Here is a 22,055-nt window from a genome sequence, read left to right on the forward strand (position 1 = left end):
ACTTATTTAGGCCAAGGACAGTCAGTCTAAAGAGAGCACTTTCCATGAATAAATCTTAAGATGAATTAGTTAAGCACGGAAACTCAGAACAGTACACAGTGGCAAATCTTTACAGTGGACGAGAGAAAGTAATGAGTATGCTCTGTGAAGCGATTATTTTCTTGAATTAATTAACTTAGAAAATAGTATAAGGTAGTAAAAAGACACTTTTTTCCTCAGGATGATGTAAAAATATCTCCTATTCTGAAAAAGTCTCTATTTTATATAAAAATTATAGATCAAAATAGTAAGTCTCCTTGGGTAAAACTGCATACATTCATAATTTCTTTTTGAAGGGCACAAATAATCAGAGTCAAAGATGTTATTACAGTAATTTTTTCTTTTTATGCTAAGCCTTCAGCATCTACAGCTGGAATTGCTTGAATGAATTGCAGCATCACCTGTGCATGTGAGACGCTGTATTCAAAAACAAATTATATTGGCTTTGGGACAAAATGAAACAATCAGTAATTCTTAGAACTTGCTCAGCCTTCTCTGCCCTTATCTTGGAAGACAGTTAAAGATAATGTTTATCTTTCTTTTGTTATGACCTGGAACCTATGTTCCACCTTTCAGGATTAAGCCAAGATTAAAATTCACTTGATCTTTAGGCCTTTTGTAATGTTGGCAAAAAAGTAACTTCCTGTTTCCTATCAATAAAAGCCAACAAGGATACTGAGGCAGATACATACGGGCTGAATTTCCTTTCAAAAATAAAGATTGGTTTAAATCTTAAATGAGAAAGGGTTGGGCCAATGCATCACATTAGATTTCTGCGACATATGATGAAACCACCACCATTTCCCTGTTCAACTTCACTCCCCCTACTAACAAATCACCTCCTCAACAAAGGGAGGTATATTTGATTCCTTCACAAAGAATCTGGAATATGCCTTTGGCCTTTTAATGGAGCATGAACTCTTTCATGGCCAAAATAGGCCACTGAGTATATAATAAACAGATTTAAATTTGATCCTTCTTACAAAGGCAGGACAGGGTCAACCTGAGAAGGAGTTGTTGATCTTGACATTTAAAAAAAAAAGTTTTAAGTCCCTTGGCTTGTAACTCAAGAGACTGTATATGCTAATCTTTGAGCTAACCATAGAATGATTTTAAAATAAGAAATATTTTTCATTTTAGGCAAAATATCAACTAGAAAAAAAGAAAATCTCCTAGTCGCAAGAGTAGCTTGTTCTGCATTTTTTAGTGTTGGATTTAGGATTTTGAAATTGAAGTTATAGTTTCTGTTAAACTCCCTTTTTTCAAATGTCCTACAGATGTTTAGAAAAAGCCTCAAGGCCTGAAACAATAATCAGGAAGATTTCTTTTCTTTTGGAAAAATTCATAACACCATTTCTACCCTTTAATTTTCTACTATCAAGTCACTCCCCTAGCACAGTTCACATAGCGACAAAAAAACCTTTTAATCTTCCTTTCCTCATGTCCCAGCCCTTATTCTGCTGAGGTGCAGAGCAAAAAATGCAAGAGTCAGAATTGAGAGCATCGTATTCAGGTCCTGGCTGTGATACTGACTAGCTCAGTGACCTGGCCCAAGTCACTGTATTGGAAGAAACAAGCAAAATGTTGTCTGCATATTGTTCTCATGAATACAAAGTGCTATATATACATGTTATTATTGCTACCAACTTGAGTAAGAGACTGTACATCTGATAGAAGCCATGGCATAAAAAATGCATCTACAATCTTTAGAGACATGGTCAGGAAAGAATCATAGAAAATTACAAGTGAAACATTTATTTTTACTGGTGAGGAAACTGAGACACAGAGATGTTAAATCACTTACCAAGGTCACCAAACTAGAAGTAGAACCTTTATGTCTCCCACCACACCACTTTACTGGACACTCACCTGGATGACTGGTTTCATAGAAGAAAGAGAAAAAGTAGAGGAGGAAGAAAAGACTTTGCAGGATAACAAAGAGGACACATGTGGAAGAGAAATAGAACATAACCAACAACTCAGGGTTGTCAGTTCTATAGAGGCTGAAGAACACCTAGGTACCCCTGGCCTGATGAAGAAAAAGGAGATTTGCACCGGAATATTGTGAGAGTAAGGGGGGATGATTACCTTTGGAATGTCAAGGTAGGATAAAGAAGAGGATATGGAAAATCTGTAATCTATGAGATGTGTGTCTGAAGAAAATCACCTTGGTAAAGAGGCAGAAATAACTGAATCTGTTCAATAATATCAAGAGTAAATTTGATATACTAAATACACGTATCACATATTTACCCTAAGCATCAAGCAATCAAAATTGTTAATATTCTCTCTATACAGAATAAAAGAGCCCACTAACCTTCTGAATCAAAAAATTTTGTTACATTATGTTTGAGGAAATAACTTTCTTAAAGCAAAATTAAGTGAATGAAATAGACCTAATTCTCAATTGTACTTAGACTTGGGACTTGACAAACCCTTGTTTGCATACTTGCTCTGCCACTTACTTTAGAACCTTGGGCAAGTTACTTAACCTTTCTGAGCCTCCATTTTCCCATCTGCAATATGGGAATAATAATAAGCATTGGCAGAGTGTGTTTGATAAGATTACACTGGCAAGTAGTGTCTGGTATTCAACAGAAATGCTGTGTGCTTCAGAAATTCTAGGCCCCTTTGTAAGCTCAAGAGAAAAATGATCCTAGAGAGAGAAAAAAAAATGTAAGCTCAGATTCTTAGGCTATTAAGCCAAAGCCATTCTAAGCTGTGTTTCAATTTACTATAAGGGAATCAAGACAGATGCCAGATTTTTAACATAATGTGTTTTCTACAATATAAAAGGCATTGTATTAAGTACTTTGATTATCATTTCCTTTAATCTTCACCATAAATTTTGAGGTTGATATTAGTATCCCTGTTTTAGATGAGGAAACAGACTCAAACAGGATAGTAATAGTAAGTGACCAGGAGTAAAGTAGGGATTCCAGCCCAAGTCTGAAAAGAGAAAACCATGTCAGTGTTTTCTTGTGTTTACCTCATGTTATATGTCCAACTGGATATAACATCACACGAGTGGTATATGAAACTTTACTTTTGAGAGAACAGGATATTAAAGTCTTAATTATATACTTTTACACAAACATTCACAGTCTTCAAAGACCAGTTTCAACTTTTTTCTCTGAGTCTGAACTACTTGCATCTGCCTGTGGCAAGGGGACCCCTGCAACTGAATTTCAGCTTCTATTTTCAGCTAGATTTTCCTCCCTGCATTGATGTGAGATCATTATGAGGCAATCAGTGCCAAAGATTTTTGTCAGTTTTCCACTGCCTTGGCTTAAATAAACACTTAATGTAAATGAGGGGCACCGGGGAGGGAGAGGGGGCTCACTCACACAGATGCACTGTTGCACAGACACACAACCTCACAAAGACACACTTTGTCATGGTTCACTTGGAAAAATCCAAATGAAAAAGGAGGAGGTGGATGAATAATAAAGCAAAGGAGAAAAGGGAACTAATTTAGGGATAATGAGTGCAAGACTGCCTCAATACAGAAGAACAACCCTGTGTCATTAGGTGGCAAGCTTAGCCTTTGGGCAAGATTACACTTCGAAGCCCTGCTCCAATTACCTGTTTTTAAGCATAAGTGAAGGGAAAATATAAAGGAAGGAAGAAAAATACTTTTTCGCCCTAAACTGTAATAAAATCCAGAGAGAATTAACTGTTGCTTTCTCAAAGAGGCTCTTCTCGAGATTGCAACTATGAAAGGTGTGAATCCACCATCCCCATGTGAAACATACATTTGGTCAGCACATAGAACCCCATTTCTTCCAGTGGTCAAAAAAAAACAAACTGAGGAACCATGAAAGCGTGTCCCCATATTTGCATCTTGCCCCAACATCTGGGAATCTCAGAAGCCTCTGAATAAAGCAGCAAGCCTCCATCTGAGGTGACCTGCTCGCAGCATGGGTCAGTTCATGAGAATGAGGCTCTTTTGCCACTAGGACTAATGACAGGGCAGGAAAGCCTGCTGATGAGAAAGCCCTGAGCCTTGGACAATGCATACAAAAGCCTGGTTAAGGAGCACTTCCAAAGTCATTCCTTCCTCACCCCACCAGCAACCACTATGATAAAGGTAGGGGTGGGGTGGAAGGATAAGGATGATCAAGGAAAGGGAACCATAATAAGAGGTTTATCTCTGAATGACTCAAACTTCCCCCATTCCCAGACATCAACTCTATTACAACTGATTGCCTTATCTAATCCCAACACAATTTGGGATAATTGTTGTCTTTTACAAAGGTGAGCAGGAGATATTCTTTTCACAGTGGCCTGCTTTTCTCAAGTGTCCAGCTTCCTAAAATCCTCTTTAAAAAGAATTACTTGCATGGTAAGTCAGCTTCCTTTTTTGATTCTATAACAACAGTGTTCCTTGTAATCTGGCCAAGTACAGGCTATTTTAAAAACCATGTAGCTAACAGGTGTGTACTTCCTGCCTGCAGGTGAAATTGGCGGCTGCCCCCTAGATTCCAAAAACATGTGTAAGCATTACCTCCAGGGTGGCTGAGGACTCATTTTCTTTCCCTCACACTGTTCCCCACAGAGAAAGCAAAGTTTGAAAAGGAAACCTTTCAGGTGTTCATCCTTGCCTTGTGCAGAAGGGGCAAGATGGGGCAACCATCTTAGAAAAGATTTTGCCATGTGAATGTATTTGTCAGCCTCAGATAATTGCATAAAATATAAACAAATATTTTTAATTCACATTTCAAATCAGCAGCAGATCCTTCTAAATTATTAAAAGGTCATATAATTGCTTTTTATAGTCATTACTTGGTGATGAGATATGAATTTCAAAATATGACTTAGGGTAGTTAGTTTGTGCTTCTCAAACTTTGGAGCCCATCAGAATCTTCTTGAGAATGTGATAAAAACACAGAGGCCCAGGCCTACCCTACTGGGCCCCTGATTCTTTATTTGCTCTCCAGATGATCCTGGTATATACCAGTTTGAGAAATTCTGGCTTAGGCACATGTTCAGTCCTTAGGCTGACTCCTACTCTCATCTCCTAATGGTGTAGCCTCTTAGATCCCTGGCACCATCTGTCTTATTTAGAGCAAAACCTCCCATATGTTTAATCAGGCTGCCCTTCGTTTCACAGCCTCACAAACCATACTATGAAGAGGGAAACGGGCCAAAAGTGAACCAATATTGCAGTGCCTTTCATCTATTGTGTATATGCTACTGATGCTCCCAAGCCTCTATCTCCAGTCCTGGTCTCTCTCCCTGAAGACTGGGTTCTATATGTCCACTCCACCTGGATGTATGGCGGACACCTGAGAGAGCAAGAGTCTCTTCATCCCTCGCTTCAAAAGCCTGCTCTCCTACCTGTATTTCCTATGCTGAGATACAAAGAGGAATTCATCCTTATCCTTACACAATCTTTTAAGCATAAAAAGGCCATTTAAGAACTCATACAAATCAATGTAAAATTCCAGGAGCCTACTAATTTGGAAAGAACTTATGTCTACAGCTATTCAGATCCAAGCTATAATTTTAATTCACTCACTAAATAAGAATGTGAGATAATTTCTGAAAACTCTCTGGGCTGCCCTTTCCCCAGCTCTAAAGTGGGACAATCAAAGCTATATCACCAAATCTTAAGCTTAAAGTAAGTAATAAAATGAGATAATCTTTATAAAGTGATTAAGTGGACATGGTCAACTCAAATCAAATGTTAAACTTTTTTCCTAACAAAAACCATTCTGAAGTTAGGAAAAGATTGGCTAATTAGTAAATTATTGATTCTAGCAAGATAGTTATGACTCAGGACCTACAGGTAAAGCAAACAACAAATCTGTATGTCCATATCCTAGGAAAGGAAGGGAAAATGGGGTGTGGAATTTTTTTTCATTGGAGAAGGGGTGTTACCTCTTGTCATTAAAAGTCATATCTAAAGAGAATCACAGTGCCAACTTTTTTTTTTTGTTCATACATGGAAATACAAGTTAAACTGAATGATGTCAAGTTTAACTCAAATAATCACTTTCTCTCTTTTTTTAAAACTTTTTTTGTTGAAGTATGGTCAATTTGCAGTGTTGTGTCAGTTTCTGGTGTACAGTATAGTGTTTCACTCATACATGCATGTACATATATTCCTTTTCATATTATCTTTATTATAGATTATTATAAGATATTGAGTATAGTACTGTGCTACACAGTATAACGTTGTTGCTTATCTACTTTATATTTAGTAGTTAGTAATCACTTTATTAACCCTTTGGTAATGTGAACAATTTGTAAAATTTAAAAATACACCTAGAAAATTTTATACAAAGAATGAGGCCTGATTTTACCCAGGTTCTAAGACATTTTACAATAGAATTAATAGATAAAGGACTAATCTTCAGTCCATCAATGATGAAACAGTGATTTAACTGCTTGTATGTTTCAATGTAGTCAATAAAGACTGAATCCTGAAATCTCAACCAGGTCTTCTAAAAAATAATAATAATAATAATAAAATAAAAATAAAAAATAAAGAGAATATAAGAGAGGTCATATAAGAGTCATATTCCTTAACTAATAATTTTAAAGTCAAAGTACCAATATAAATACTCTGCTCTATCCTATTACATGAAATAAACTGATGCAAATATAGTAGACTATGCCTCATTCATTCTAAAATAAAAGCATTCTTTTATTAAAAAAACAAAAAGAACTAGAGAAAATCACTGGGTTATAATGACTAACATTTTTTCTCTCTAGGTATATTACTCTACAATACTATATTTAATCACCAGTAACATCCTACATAATTGCTATAAATACTGCTTATTTTAAAATTTCCTAATACTATTTTATTGTCAGTATCTTCCCTCCCAAACTATTAGAAAAACATTCAACTTAAATACTCTCAGTGGGGAAAAAAATTTCCCAGGAATATATAGTTCTACATTTTACAGCTCACAAAATTTTAAAAGCAGACAGTGATAACAACTAATGACAGTCCCCCTAAAAGAAAGGAATTGATTCACAACGTTCTGTCTTCCCTGCAAGACAAACAGATGATTAACTGAGTATGTGTGGTGACTTAGACTGTGTGTCATGAAACATATATGGATCCAAAAACCCTTTTGTATACACAGGCCCAGAGTGATAGTGATTAGTAATGTCAGTATCTGATTCCTCATTTGTCATTCTTTAGTACCCCTTTCTCTTATGTTACCTTACCTTTAAGCCACATTTAATCCAAAAGAGATTACAAAAGGAAAAAAAAAAGTCTTGAAAATATTTAGACTAACTTCAAAAGATGCCTACTCTTTCAAAACATGTCTGATCCTCCCTCTTCACCCTTCCTGTGTTCACTATGTGTGTCATGCACTTGCTACAAAAATAAATAGCCCATTGTTCCTGCCCTCAAGAAGCTTACAATCTAGGAAGGAGGGCAAACTCTACGACTGAACCGACTCCAGTGCCTCAGAGCATATATCCAAATAAATTGAATGAGTTACAATATTAAATGCAAACTGAAAATACAAACTGGAAAAAAATATGTCTGACCAATCCCAAAATGAGGAGGGATTTTGTGAGCTTAAAACACATGGAAGAACACAGAGGAAAAAGCTCTAATGTCTTTCTTTTCATGATAGGTCATTTATATTCATTTGTGAAATCCTTCTCCATAACTTCTGCAAATTTTTTCTATTGGAGTATTATTTTCCCTGCTGATTTTTAAGAGATCTTGATATTTTAAATACATTCACATTTTGCATGCCATGCATCTTGGAAATATCTTTTCCCAGATGGCCATTTGTTTTTGACTTTTGATGATGGGTTTTTTAATTGGATTTTTAATGCTTGCATTATGTTTAATCTTTTACACTATTCTTTCTCCTTTGGCTTTTATTTAGAAAGGTCTTTCTAATCTTGTCATGAAAAGATTAGTTCTTGTATTTTTCAAGTATTTTTAGAATTTCTTTTACATTTAACATTCTAATCAATCTGAAAGTTATTTTGGTGCATGTTGGAAGGTAAGAATCTGACTTAAATATTTTAAAACAATTATTCACAACTATTGCATGAAATATAGTTTCCCATTGCTTTGACTTGCCATCAGTACTGTATGTTCAATTCTTATATATAGTAAAATTTCTTAGTTTTCTATTTTGTTCCATTGGCACCTTCCTCATCCCTTTTCCTTCTCTTTCACTTCCACCTCCTCCTTTCATTCTCCTTTTTTTTCCCTTTAAGTACCTCACAGCATTGAAAGTTTTTGTGTTCTAAAGTGATAAGATTAGTCTGGATCTCTCTAATGACTCATTTAGGGACAGTGTGTAGCTTGTACTGGTGACAGGAAAGACAGAAAACTAACAGCACTCTGGCTTGGGGTAGAGTCAGAAAATGGAAAGGAGGGAGACAAATGTGAGACACCATGTAAAGGAAAGCTGCTTGACGGAGCAGTCATTTATAGGTGGGGCATAAGAGAAAAGGGACAGTCGAAATGACCTACAGACTTCTAATGCAATTGGCCAGGATGGAGAATCATATTCATAAGAAATTGTGAACCTCAGAAGAAGAGAACAGGTGGCAAGAGGAGAGAGAATAAGATCTGGAAGGGACTGATGAGTGACCCCACCTTACAATCTTAAATGAATAAACCCTACCCTGAGCTTGTGACTTTGAGACTGGTGCTATGTCAATAAGTACAGTAACATTCAACATGCAAAAGAAAAGCTTGCTATACCTATGACCTAACTGGACAACCATTAAATTACTGGGGGAAAAAAAAGTTCCACATACCGAGAAAACGTCAGTGTCATTTCACTTCTGTCATAATGGGAAAAGATACAAAGAAACAAAATGCTCCTTATAATGCCATTACCGATTTTAGTCTAAGTTTTTCCTTCCATGTAATAGGAAAGTACTCTGAAACAAACTGCCAAAACTGTCGCATCCTGTCCTTCCTTCTTTGTAATGCAAAACTACTCTGAAACAAACCGCCAAAAATGTAGCATCCTGTTTTGAATACCACTGAGTTTGGGGGGAACTAGTTGCTTCTCTTATTTTAATCATAAAATAGCCTCTACACAAATTACTTCCCTTGAAAGGTTGTTGAAGCTGCTGAGATTATCAAGACTCTGTATGGGGAAGGGGCATCTGGAGCACATTTTAGGATTCAAAACTATTCACTCTCACCAGTGTTCTCTACTTCCCGGGTAATTTACATGCCACTGAATCCAGTGCTCTCTAGCAAGATCTATCCTTCATTGAACAGCTGCAAAGCAAGGAGAAAGGATAAAGTGGGATCAGCAGACAGCGGGGAGAGATAAAAGCTTTACTAACTAAGGCTTCAGATGAAACTGTTATCTCCATTCGGTGAACCAGATGTTAACATTCCATCTCATTCATAGAGAGTTCTTTGATTGATTTGACAAAGGTTTGGAGGAATGTAATTCATTAGTATGAGGGCTTTGTCATGGTTCAGTAACCACTAAGCTCTCTTCATTTTATAATCCTGGGCACACCTATGTAATGGTCCCTGATTTATTACAGTTACATTGTTTTGCATTTAAAAGAGAACTCTTTATTTTCACTGGCCCATGGATGAAAGTATGAACTTTTAATGTTTTTCTTTTATTCAACTCAATTCTCTGATATTGACAAATTTCTCCACTTTTGTATGACATCCTTTCTTCTTCCTTATCTATAATCCCTATTGATCCTAATCATGTTTTTTTTTAAATTTCTACTGCCTTTCCCTTCCATTTACTATCTGATTCCTCCTCCCACTTTCACCAAGACATCATGACAAAGAAGGAATCAATAATACAGAAAAACTATAGCCAGGAAGCCCAGCCCCTTGTGCCAGCTCTGTTCGTAATTGACCATGTGACCTTGAGTTAAAACTTCCACTTTTCTGGGAATATTAATTGAGGTGATGAGACTTGGCCCATTCCATCTCTAAACCTCTGCTATTCTGATTCAAACAATATTAAAAAGACATTATCAAGTCAATAAATACACCCTGATTTTTCTTCACTTGCTATGAATCAACAAATGAATACTGCTGCAGTGTTCAATATGGTAATCACTAGCAACATGTGGCTAAATACATTTAAATTTAATATAATTAAAATAATTTAAAAATTCAATGCATCAGGTGTACTAACTGCATTTCAAGTGCTTAAAAGCTACATGTGACTAGTGATTCCCATATTGGACAGTGCAGATATTAGAGAACATTTACACCATCTTAGAAAGTTCTTTGGACAGCACTGAGTTAGAATAGCCTAGTAAGTATGACACACCATGCAAAATAATGACATAGAAATTATAATCACTGCCTTCAAAAAGCTTTCAATTAGAAGAAAAAATACAAACAGACTTACAATGCTTTAAATATATATATTGGTTATGGCTGTGTTAGAGAGGATGTCAAAATGTAGCGTATTGTCTGGCTTCTTATCAAAGCTCCCTTATCTTCAGTTCCCACATATGTAAAATGAGGAGACAATATAGAACATCTGTACATTTCCTTCTGGATTTAACTGACTATGGGCCTTTGATTCTGCTGGATGTATAAGTTTACATGATCATCTTTAGTCTAAGACATCACTAAGGAAACGATAGCATTAAGCTGGGCCTTGAAAGATATATGAGGTTGGGAAAGGCAGAGACATGAGAAGGTGTGTATGGAGGATGTGGATTAAAGACAAGCTGTATCAAGATACATTTAAGTCAACCAAGAAGTTCTCCTGACACTGATGGTTTTGAGGAAGACTTAGGGACCATAAGTTAAGAATGGGACTTCCCAATTAGGCTGAGAATTTTAATTCTAAACTAAAATCCTATTTCATCTAAGTGTCTTAAATTATGAGAGTATAAACTGAAGTATATGGGTAGAGTGACAGTCGAGGACATATGAGAAGAAGAAGGGGCTGAAATTATTTCTTAGGTTATGATATCCAAATCAATAAAACGTTAGTTTGGATCCTCTTTTCCCAACCAACGGGGTGGGGTGTGATGGGACCACAGAGTAATGCAATTGGAACAGTCTTAAGGACAAGGAGTGTAAGATGACTATCTCTCCACCCTATAAAGGAATATTGTATAAAGATAAAAACACAATGATTTGACTATCTGGAAATCTTACAACTTCCACAAATAAATCTGAGCTTCACCTTAAACTAGATTGGCTCAGAACCTCTTGAATCCAAGCTGTGGTCTCAGGGCCGAAAACATGATTAAGTCATTCCAGAGAGCAAAATAGTGTGCTTTCCCAAGAATGAGGAATGTGTTCCCTGCCTACTTAGAAGGATGTTCTTTCAACATGTCTACCTTCCTGGTGGGAACAAGTTTCAGAAGTCTGTAATCTCATCAAAGGAAGCCAAGTGGCAGAGACTCTCTCCACAGGGGGAGCTAATCATCAAGGCTCCCTTTCTTTTCTTCCAGGCCTTGTTCATTGTTTTCCTGGGGACTAGTTTCCAAGCTATTGAAATTTCCCTTGATCCCTCTCAACCTTCAATCAGATTTGAGGAAGTGATGATTTCCCCTGGATTTCTTCTTTTCAGCTCACCCTTTTGAACTAAAGGGTTCAGTCAGGTCTACGCACAACGGTCAGCCTAGCATCTGGCATTTTGCAGTCTTAGACACAAGTCTGAAATGAGTCTGGATGCAGAGGCCCCCAAAAATTGTTACCTTCATTAAGCAAATTTTCCTTCACATCATGGCAAACAGTTCTGGATGTAAGGTAATCTGATGCCTTTAGGATGTATCAGGAATCCTCAAGACTAAGGGCCAAGGTAGAGCAGGCTATCCTCCAGCTAAATGATTCAAAGCTGAAACTCTCAATTTAAAAGAAAGGAGGCAACAGCAGCAACCTTAAAAGTTTAAGCAAGTTTACTAGAGAGGTTGCTGAGTCTGTACACTTATTCCACAACTCTGCAGGGATGTCCTAACAGTCCTTTTTGTTCTTATACAACCAGATGTGTCAGTCCTGACTTCTTTTGTCTTTCCTTTGCCAGCTAACCAAAGGAATACAGAAATGCTCTTTTTCAAAGACTATGGGAGGCTTCTCAGCTTAACACAGATGGGTGCTTCATTAGATAACTGGGTCCGATGGTTACTAGGCTTTGGCTTCCCAATCACACACATGTTGGAGGACCAGTCTGAATGTCCTCTTAGGAGCCATGAGTTAGGCTGCTAGGAGCATGGATGAAGGAAAAGAGAAATATCGGAGTGTACCCTTTTGAATTTAAAGGCTCAGCTTTTCGATATTACTTTGATAAACCATTTCCGTGTGATAGCCACTTTGGTGGCACTTTCAGGTCAACAGTTGACTCAGCCATCAACTTCTTGAGTTAGAGTGCAAGTGGTTGCCCAGAAGCATGGCAGTGCATTCTGTTCCCTGCCATAAAGGAAATGAGGAATTGCATTGTTCTGACATGAATATTCCTGCTCCCTGATATAATGTCAGATCTATTACGACACAGTTAGCCAAAACAGACCAGACATTGTGTGGCTTCAAAGGTCTTCTTATTTTGCTTCTCCAGCTCCCACTTAGGGGAGTAGCAGCTGAAACCTGAGAAAGAGAAATGCTTCTAAGTTGGTCGGAAGCTTACAGGAACCACCCACTTAATTGCCATCTTAATAGCCAGCGCTGAGAGAATGTAACACTATCCCAGTCACACAATAAATGTTAGCAGTAGTCAAATGATAACGTTTCCTTTTCTTCTTCTTATAGGTTCTGTAATACTAGGAATAGCATCCTGTTTTGGGTACACTTTCTAAACAATGTCTTTAAGACATATTTAAATAGTTTTATTTATAAGCACCATAAAATAGCTGTTCAGCTCTAAATTACAGATGTTGGAGGATGCCAGGAAAATAAATACGGAACCACTTAATGATTCTCATAAACAACTGAATTTACCTCTTGGCAACTTTTCACAACCCCTTCAGCAAACAGGGCACCCATGAGTGAAAGAGAAAGAATTAAGGCACATGCCCTTAAGTGACAGGTTATAGCAGGTAACAAGAAAGGCAGCCTTTTCATTCTCCAGCTCCCTGCTACCCACCAACCCGCCATTCCCAGTGCCATTCGAGAAATCAGTCAGTATACAGATTCAAACAAATCTTAATCCCTCTAGAAATTCTATTTCAAACCTTAGGATGAAGTTTTCCTCCAGGTGAATCCTCTGAAGATTCACTCCATGTGCATTAGGGGCTTGGGGTGCAATAACACCATGTCATTCTCTTGCTTCTCCAAACAAAAGATGTGGTCCTCTAAGGGTCCTTCCTAGCACCTTATGGGAGCAGCCAATACCACCTCCTGGATTTAAAAATGTTCGTATGCCTTGGGTATCAGGTCTGTTGTAGAGATTCAGTAGTTATACTAGGACTCTCTGAGCTGCATATAGTGATCTGACTTCCTAGAGAACACAGTTTCAGACTGGACAAGTAACTCACCAATTATTCTAGTTTCTGAATTTAATACAGAAAAGTTGTGAAGTGTAGCAGAATATGTCATCCTGAATATGACTATAGGAGTTCAGGACATTCCACCCCAAAATATGTTGCTTTGATATATCGATTATTTTGAGCTGTAGGCATCTGAAAGACAGCAAATGCAGGGAGAGGCTTTCTCTGAACTCACTTTATCAACCTAAAGACATATCCTCCGAAAGGAACTCAGTTGTCGTAAATCCCCTTCCCAGGAGTTTCATCAACCAGGGAAGACTGACCCTTGTCACCAGTGAGGAGACTAGAAGTGGGCATCACACCCAGACAAACTTTGTCACATCACTGTCATACCTGCCATCTATTCTTCTAAGGGTCCATTCATCCTTCCTACAAATTGTTTACTCTCCCCTAAGAGGCCTACATCCCCACCTCCCTTTTCTCTTTTAAGATGATGTTTAAGCTTGAATTCCAAGCCACTTCAGGAATTTTCTCGTTTCCCCCCTGCATATTTCCCACATACAGATGAAGTATACATAGTAATACTTCTGTTTATTTTTCCTTTGTTAATACATAATTTACTACAGAGGTCTCAGCTAAGAACTCAGGAGGGTAGAAGGAACATTCTTTTTCCTTCCCTACAGTTGACACACAATTTGCAGAAGAAGAGTTTTTCCACCTACATGGAAACTGATCATACTATATACTAGAAGTATCTAATGACACCAAGATTCTAGACAAGTGCAATGGCAAGAAATGTCTGGTGTTCCACCATCCAGATTAGCACCAATGCCAGTGAGGATCAGGGAATAACAAAGCTGTAGAGTGTGTGAAGCTGGGTTCCAGCTGACCTGTGCTCACTTTATTAGGAAGAAGAGTCAGCCTTTAGAGTACTTAGGATTTTCCCAGAGAACTTGTGAATTACCTTGAATGCACCTTTGTCCCCACCAAAACCCTAGAACTAATTTTAACCATTCTGAAAAAAAGCATCTTCTTGCATTTCATTGATATTTTGAGATTCTCTAGTCTAGGTTAATATGTCAAAGTGACCATCTTACTGTTGAAATAGGCATTATCAAGTGTTTGGGTCCTCTGTCACAACATGGTTTGGGGAAATCTCTGAATCCCAGCCAAGATGCCATCTAGCTAGAAGTGCATTGTCCCTGAACCCATGCAAAACACTTTGTCCTTCCCGTGTTTCATCATAATCGCAGCCCAGTGAGGTAGGGATACTATCCAATTTTGGTGGATAATGAGCTAAGACATTTAAAGACTAAATGATGAACCTACATTTGCATAACTAAGAGGCATGAAAGCTAAGTATGCTCTCTCAATTTAGTACTATTTCCACTTCCTCAGAAAGGCATCAATATACCATAGTTGAAAGTTCAGATTGTTCTTAACATATGGTAAGTACATGATCAATAACCAGTACATATTGTTATGCCTATACTTAACGTTTCTTATTCTTTCTCTAGGAACCTATCCCATTCATCTACCTGTTCTGACATTTTTAAAATTTAACTTACTCATTACATTGGCTTTTAGGTGGTAAGCAGGAAATTATTCTATATAAAATTGTTTACCTCATTATTTCTAATAAAACAGTGCTATCTGACATTTACTAAGACCCTAACAATTATGTCATTTTCTTAATATATACTATTTCTAGGCCTCAAAACTACAGTTGTATATGTGTGAATGTGTTCAGAGAGTTTACATGACTTGCCCATAATAATGGCTGTAGGTACTTACACCTCACAAGTTTATGTGGCTGGGGAAAGTGATTCTATTATTTAAAATAACTAAATTAGGAAAGGAAGTGTTTTTGAATGGGTAAAATTGTGAGTTTCATTTAGGTATGCTTATTTTAAGGTGATGGTTAGAGAATCCAACAGAAATGTATACTATGGAAGAGAGATCAACAGGACATCTTTGGGAAACATCCGGGATGAAGGTGACGCTTTAAGATGTTACTTGTTTTTTAATGGATAACATTCACGGAAAATAAAGAAGACTGAAACAGACATAGAGACTATCCAAAGTTATGGAAATGTTAGGAAAGGAAAATACCATTTCTTGAGTGCCTTCCATCTGCCATATATTGCCTCAAATGCCTACTCTAGCTCAATGGTTATCAAACACAGATGATTCTGCTCCCCTCTCAAGGGATATTTGTCAATGGACACATTTTTATCACAAAGGCTAGTGAAACCGGAAACTGAGCAGAGGCAAAGGATGCTGCTAAATGTCTTACAATGCACAGGACAGCCCTTGACAATAAAGAATTATCTGGCCCAAAATGTCAATAGTGCTAAGGCTGAGAAAGCTTGCCTTTAGCTATAAAAAAAACAAAAAAGACTATGAAAAAAAGGGAAATATTTATCTGGCATTTTGGGGGCAAGTTGTCACAATAAGAAAGAATCTTTTGGGGAGAATGACTTCGGGGTAACCAAGTAACATTTTCTACCACAGAGTTACATTTTCTATGAAGAGTATATCCAGGGCATTCCCTAAGAAGTTATAAAGAGAAATGAAGGTCAAATAAACAGAATTTGCATAGAAAGAACTAAAGTTTGGTGGGTTTGATGGGATGGCAGGTAACAGAGAAAGAGGAAGAAAACAAAAATGGCCTTGAGGTTGTAAGGCAGAAGATTTGCTTCATTTTCATTCAACCCACACTTATTAAACTCTGCAGCAAACAAGGCGTATTCCCACTAATGAGCTTGTTATGTGTTGAATTGCTCCCCCTGCCAAATTCATATGTAGAAATCTTAATTCCCTAGAAGCTCAGAATTTGACCTTTTTGGAGGATAGAGTAGTTACAGAGGTAATCAAGTTAAAGTGAGGTCACTAGGGTGGGCTGTAATCTCATACAATGGGTAAACTTAAAAAAAGAAACTTGGACAGAGATACACGAAAAGGGAAGACACATGAGAATGTTAAGAGACATAGGGAAAAGACGGCCTAAGAGAATGGCTTGGAACAGATCTTTCCCTCTCTGCCCTTAGAAGAAACCAATCCCAGCAACACCTCTAGTTCAGATCTCTAGTCTCCAAAACTGTAAGATAATAAATTGCTGTTTACGCCATCAGTTTGTGGTACTTTGTTACAGCAGTCCTAGCAAATTAACAGAGTTGTAGAACACAGCAGCTTTTCACTTTGATGGTAAACCTTTTTGACAGGATGTCTGAAGGTAACTGGTTTCTTTTGCACTAGACTTGGATAAAGCCATTGTACATGTTAAAAGGAGACAAGCAAAGGCACCACCCACTTGTGGCCACTGTTCTATGAAGATTGTGAGAAACAGTATAAAACCAGTAAGTTACTATTTAAACACTAAGGCAATTAAATGATGTTTTACATTTTCCCCCCTATAATTAGGATTTTAGCAATTTGGTAAATGCAAAGAGTCTGAGCATCCTAATTTAAATCCTGGCTCCACAAATGAACTTGGAAATACTAGTTAAATTCTCTGAGTTTCAACAATTCCTATACCACAGAAATCATAGCTGTAAAGTCCTTCACCTAGTTCTTGGCACAGAATGCAACTATTAAAAGTAAGTACAATTATTATATTAAAAACCTAGAACAATGTATGGGAGTATGTGGTATGAGCCTAACAAATATACATTTATCCTAATTAATTTTATTTTAAAAATGTATTGAGTATTTTTGCCAGCCTGTGTTAGCACTTTTACATGTTGGCATTATCTCATGGAATGACCATAATCCCATGAGATGGAATCCATGACTGTTAGTTATATTATCCCCAGTATACATGAGGAAAAACTGAGGCTTAGGAGGTTAAGTCATCAGCTGGTAAGTCACAGAATCAAGCCAGCCACCCAGGTCTCTCTGACCCCTTAACCCAAAGCTTAACAACAAGTTGGATGTCCCTCTAATCATTTTCTTTTGGAGGAGAGGAAAGGGGAGAGTGACTGTTTAACTGTACCTGGAACTGTAACAAGTGCAAGTTATCAGGGACTGTGGTGTTTATCTGAGTGAACACAGTTTTTGACATTGGCTTGCAAAGGTCCACTTCATACCTGCTGAGATCGAATAAAGGTGGTCTGATATTTAAGTTTTGGGAGAAAAAATACAATTTTTTGGTAAAACATGGGGACTGTCTCCAATGATATTTCCCAAACAACCAGGATAATACCTTGGTGGGTTGGGGTGGAGTTGGGGTAAGCATTTGAGCTGAAAGAGAAAGGTTTCCTCCTGCCCACCCCCTCACCTTCTGGTGCAAGGGCACAGCTGGTGCGTTGGCCTGTGTTCCAGACAATATGCTTTCCTGACCTTAGGCTTTGGTCCATATGGCATTGCACCCCCCAAACTGAAAAGGAAAAGCTGTTTTGTTTTTTTGAAAATTAGGTTCATATATACATAGCGTTGACAAAGGCATTATATCGAGAATTTGTTACTCCTGTAATGTATAAAAGAATCATTTGTTAACGTGTAACTCAGCAAGATGCCCCTTTGGACAAGGGAGAAGGCTTCAAGGAGCCAGAAAAACGTCTGCTTGCTGTTTGCTCAATACTAATCCCCCCAAATCCACTGCCTGAAACCAGACAAAAGACAAATTACATGGCTGTTGAGGAGTTTATTTTTCCAGATGGCCAACCTGAAGCTATAGTTCACTGGCAAATTAAGTCTCCTAATACAGAGAAATCCAGCCGAATTGTGTGTTTAATAAAAAGCACAAAGTGTACTTCTCAAACAAATTATTTGGAAACATGGAAGGTGCTAGAGAAAGTGTATAAAGGGGAGCCCTTGCCACATATTGAGTTTCATCTTTCATGTTTGGTCAGTTGGTAAGAAAACAAAGCTGTGAAAACTACTTTCCAATTATCCCAGTGCCTCCTGTTTATATTGGTCTAATTGAAAGACAGCTACTTGCTTTACTATCTCAAAAAGGTCAAGCTATTTCTGTTTCTGAGTTCCCAATGATCTGATCTTCCTTCTATAACATTTCTCTATGTCGAGGAAATATCTATATCCCCATAATTATGAAATGTATAGGACATATGGGTTATGTAGGGTTTACACACACACATATATATCTTGTAGATGTGTATATGTAAATATATATCCTTTATTGATATATGATGTGATGTATGATATATAGGACATATAGGAGACATGGATGTATATCATTTATATATCATATGTAGATTTATAGAGATATAGAGATAGAGAAATATGCTAGAGCTTTGATTGCATAGAGCAGAAAGTGAAAGAATAAGCTAGAATAATGAAAGAAAAGAATAATCAATCTATCCTACTATTTGCAAGTTCAGTTAAGAAAATCATTGTTTCCATCAGTTAAATTTTTTAAATCAAGCTTATACTGAGGAGCAGAGCATAGAGGATCAGAAGAAAATGGTTAGGAGTTAAGATTACAGACGTCTTCAAGATAGTAATATTGATAGTAACTGTGACAGCTCTTATTTAATTAAATAAATGCTTATTGTGTGTCAGGGAGTAGGTCAAGCACTTTTCATATATTTGTGCCATTGAACTTCACTGCAACATTGTAATATTGGAATTTCCATTTAATAGATGAGGAAACAAGCTTATAAGGTTGTTATCCTGCTAGTAATTAGTGGTGGAATCAGGATTCAAAACCCATCAGTCCTACTCCAGGGATCTTATGCTAAACTACTATGTTCTCATTTGTTTACTCATTCATTTATTCAACAAACATTTACCAAGTACCTGCTCTGTGCCATACATTATCTAAGTATTGGGCATTCAGAAAAAGACACTCTTCATTCACTGAGCTCTCCATCTATTGGGGGAAACCATCTAAAAATTAGGTGTAACGTGGTGATGTATGTGCTAGAAAGGAGTTGAGGAAGCGTGTCAATGCCCAAAAGAAAGTGATCCCTACTGACCCTGAGGAAGGGGAGATGGAGAGAGCACAAAGGCAGAAAACTAACATTCAGAATACCTTTCTTCTACCTCAGAACCAAGAGAAATGTTCTAAACAGGATTTGTCTGCAAAAATACTTGTTTTAGTGCTTGGTTTTCTGTAAGATTCCATTTTTAAATCCCATAAAATTACCCTGTTTAAGATATAAAGAAATCTATTCTAGCTCCAAAACTTCTCTTCTCCCTGTTCCAAGTTCACAGCCTCTCTTTACCTTGTAAACCCTCATCCTTTCTTTCAGTATTTTCCTAATTTCCTATCCTTCAGCTTACTCCCTGTGCTGCTCAACCTCCTTCCTGCTACCAAGGCAAAACCTTCCAATATGAAAAGCTGGTCATGCCATGTCCCTGCTAAGTAGCCTTCAGTGATTTTCTGTGACACTTACTAGAATATGCAATTTGGTTCTATAACTTCAACTCTCTTCATGCTCCACAGACACATTTTAACAGCTATTTATTCAGTGACCGCTTGTTTTAGGCAGTTTATACAGTCCATCTCTAATATTCACAGAAACTTGGAATGCCGGATATTTATCCTTATTTATAAATGTGGGAATAGAGTATCATAGCAATTGAGTGACTCACTCAAGACCATACCAATAATAGGTGGCAGAATGACAATAAACGCCTGTTGTCTTCCCCACTAGACAGTGGACAATTTAAAAGATAAAAAAAAAAAACTGAACCCTTTTCATCTTTGTATTACCAGCTGTTAGCACAATGTCTGATAGTGAATGAGTAAATAAAGGGAAATATTTATTCATCTAGTTCTGCTGCATATAAAACTCGGTTGTCAATTCCACATTCCTTCTGTATGATTCTTAAAATGAGTGCATTTCATAGATTTCCTCAAATACCTATTACAAAATAAAACCAGCTTTTGATTCCTTCCTTTGTTGAGTTCCAAGTGGGAATCTCCAATCCACTTAGACTCCTCATACCTGCAGGTAGAAAGCCAAAGTGTGTGCGATCATTGCGGTCCTTTGTTATTCACTGTTTGCAAAGTGCCATCAGATCTCTGAGATGGTGGTACCATGTGGTACCATCCATATCCCAGCTCTATCTTTAAGTTGTATAATTTTTGTGTATAAATGGCTAAATGTGTAGATTCTTAGTTGGATCGTATGAGACAAGTTAGAAAAGGAAGATGTTGCAACTGCCCTATTGGGGTGTGTAGTAGTGCCCACTCTAAAATGTTTTTAAAAGAATAGATGAGTTAATATATGTAGGCCACTCAGAACAATAACACACACAGAGTAAGCATTCCAACTGTGTTTCCTATTACTAATATAATTTCATTATATCTTTATGCCCATGCTGCAATAGGTAGTGTAAATACTATTATTTCAATTTTACTAAAAGATACATGGAAAAGAAACTAATCATATTCCAAGGTCATTGAATTCTAATAACAAGAAACCCATCTCTATGAGGCTTTTGACCACATGGTACCCAGGAATGAAAGGGATGCATCAATGATACAAACAATGAAGGAATCTCTCCCCTGTTGGCATGGTGAAGAGGACCCAAATGGGAATACCTGAATAGGGTCCTCAATTAGGCCTTTGTATCAGAGTTTTGCCAGTTGCATTTCCACTCTATTCATTGAGTTCAGGCCCCGATTCATAAATAAAAGCATTTTGGGAAGAGTATTTTATTTTATGAGTGGTTTCTGTTAATCACAAAATAAATTATGAATGCATAGACAGAGGTCACTATATATCAGTCCCCCTACCCTGCCTAATGCTATTTACTGAAAATATTATAGACACTGGCTGATTTAATCCTATTTAATAGATGAGGAGGCTGAGTGACCACTGTTCAGTGTGAGTGAAAACAGGACTCAAACCCAGGGCTGCCAGACTTGCAAGCCTGTGTCCTTAAATGATTTTCTATCAAATATATAACTATAAAAACAGCTCAAAACCCATGTTCTAATGCAGAGAACCAAGAAGCATTATCTTTATATTTCTTTTTCTCTAATTTAAAGAGTGTATAAAGTGACAGGCATCTCTTTGATGGTGGGCCATATGCCATGTCCTGCTTGATCTAACCTGTAATACTCACGATGGAGTAGATTTTTCAGATGCCTGATATAAGGCTACCAATTTATGCTAATCCCTGGGCTAATAAGAATGTTCAAAGGAAAATCAGAATGTCATTTGAAGGGAAGAACATGATGCAATGTGCTTTTACCATTACATTGTCAAGAAAGTGCCCACTATAAACAGAATGATATATGTGGTCAAAATTATGGAAGACTTTGATTATTTTTTCATTCATTAATACATCCTGAAAATCAATTTTTTTCAACAATAATTGTGGAGATGCAGGGCATTTCCTCACAATTAAAAGTCTTCCAGAGGCTACAGACATACAAGGGACCAATCATTCACCCCAGTTGCTCAGTAATCCTTTAGAAAGAAATGCTCATTTCCAGGGTCATTTTGCACTGATAGATTATCCTTAGATAAAAAGATAAAAGTCCTAACAAAGAACACATGAAGATTCTTTTGAACTATAGGCAGAAATGCAATGTATGTCCAGAAGAATCAATGCATAGTACTGCAAACTAATTTTCATTATCAGAGACTCATCGCTTCAGAGTCTGAAGAAGCCTCTGAAAACAAATTATCAAATGTTCATCCCTTTCCTCCTACCCACTCTGT

The sequence above is a fragment of the Camelus dromedarius genome, chromosome 10, assembly GCF_036321535.1.
Source record: "Camelus dromedarius isolate mCamDro1 chromosome 10, mCamDro1.pat, whole genome shotgun sequence".
Taxonomy (NCBI): Eukaryota; Metazoa; Chordata; class Mammalia; order Artiodactyla; family Camelidae; genus Camelus; species Camelus dromedarius.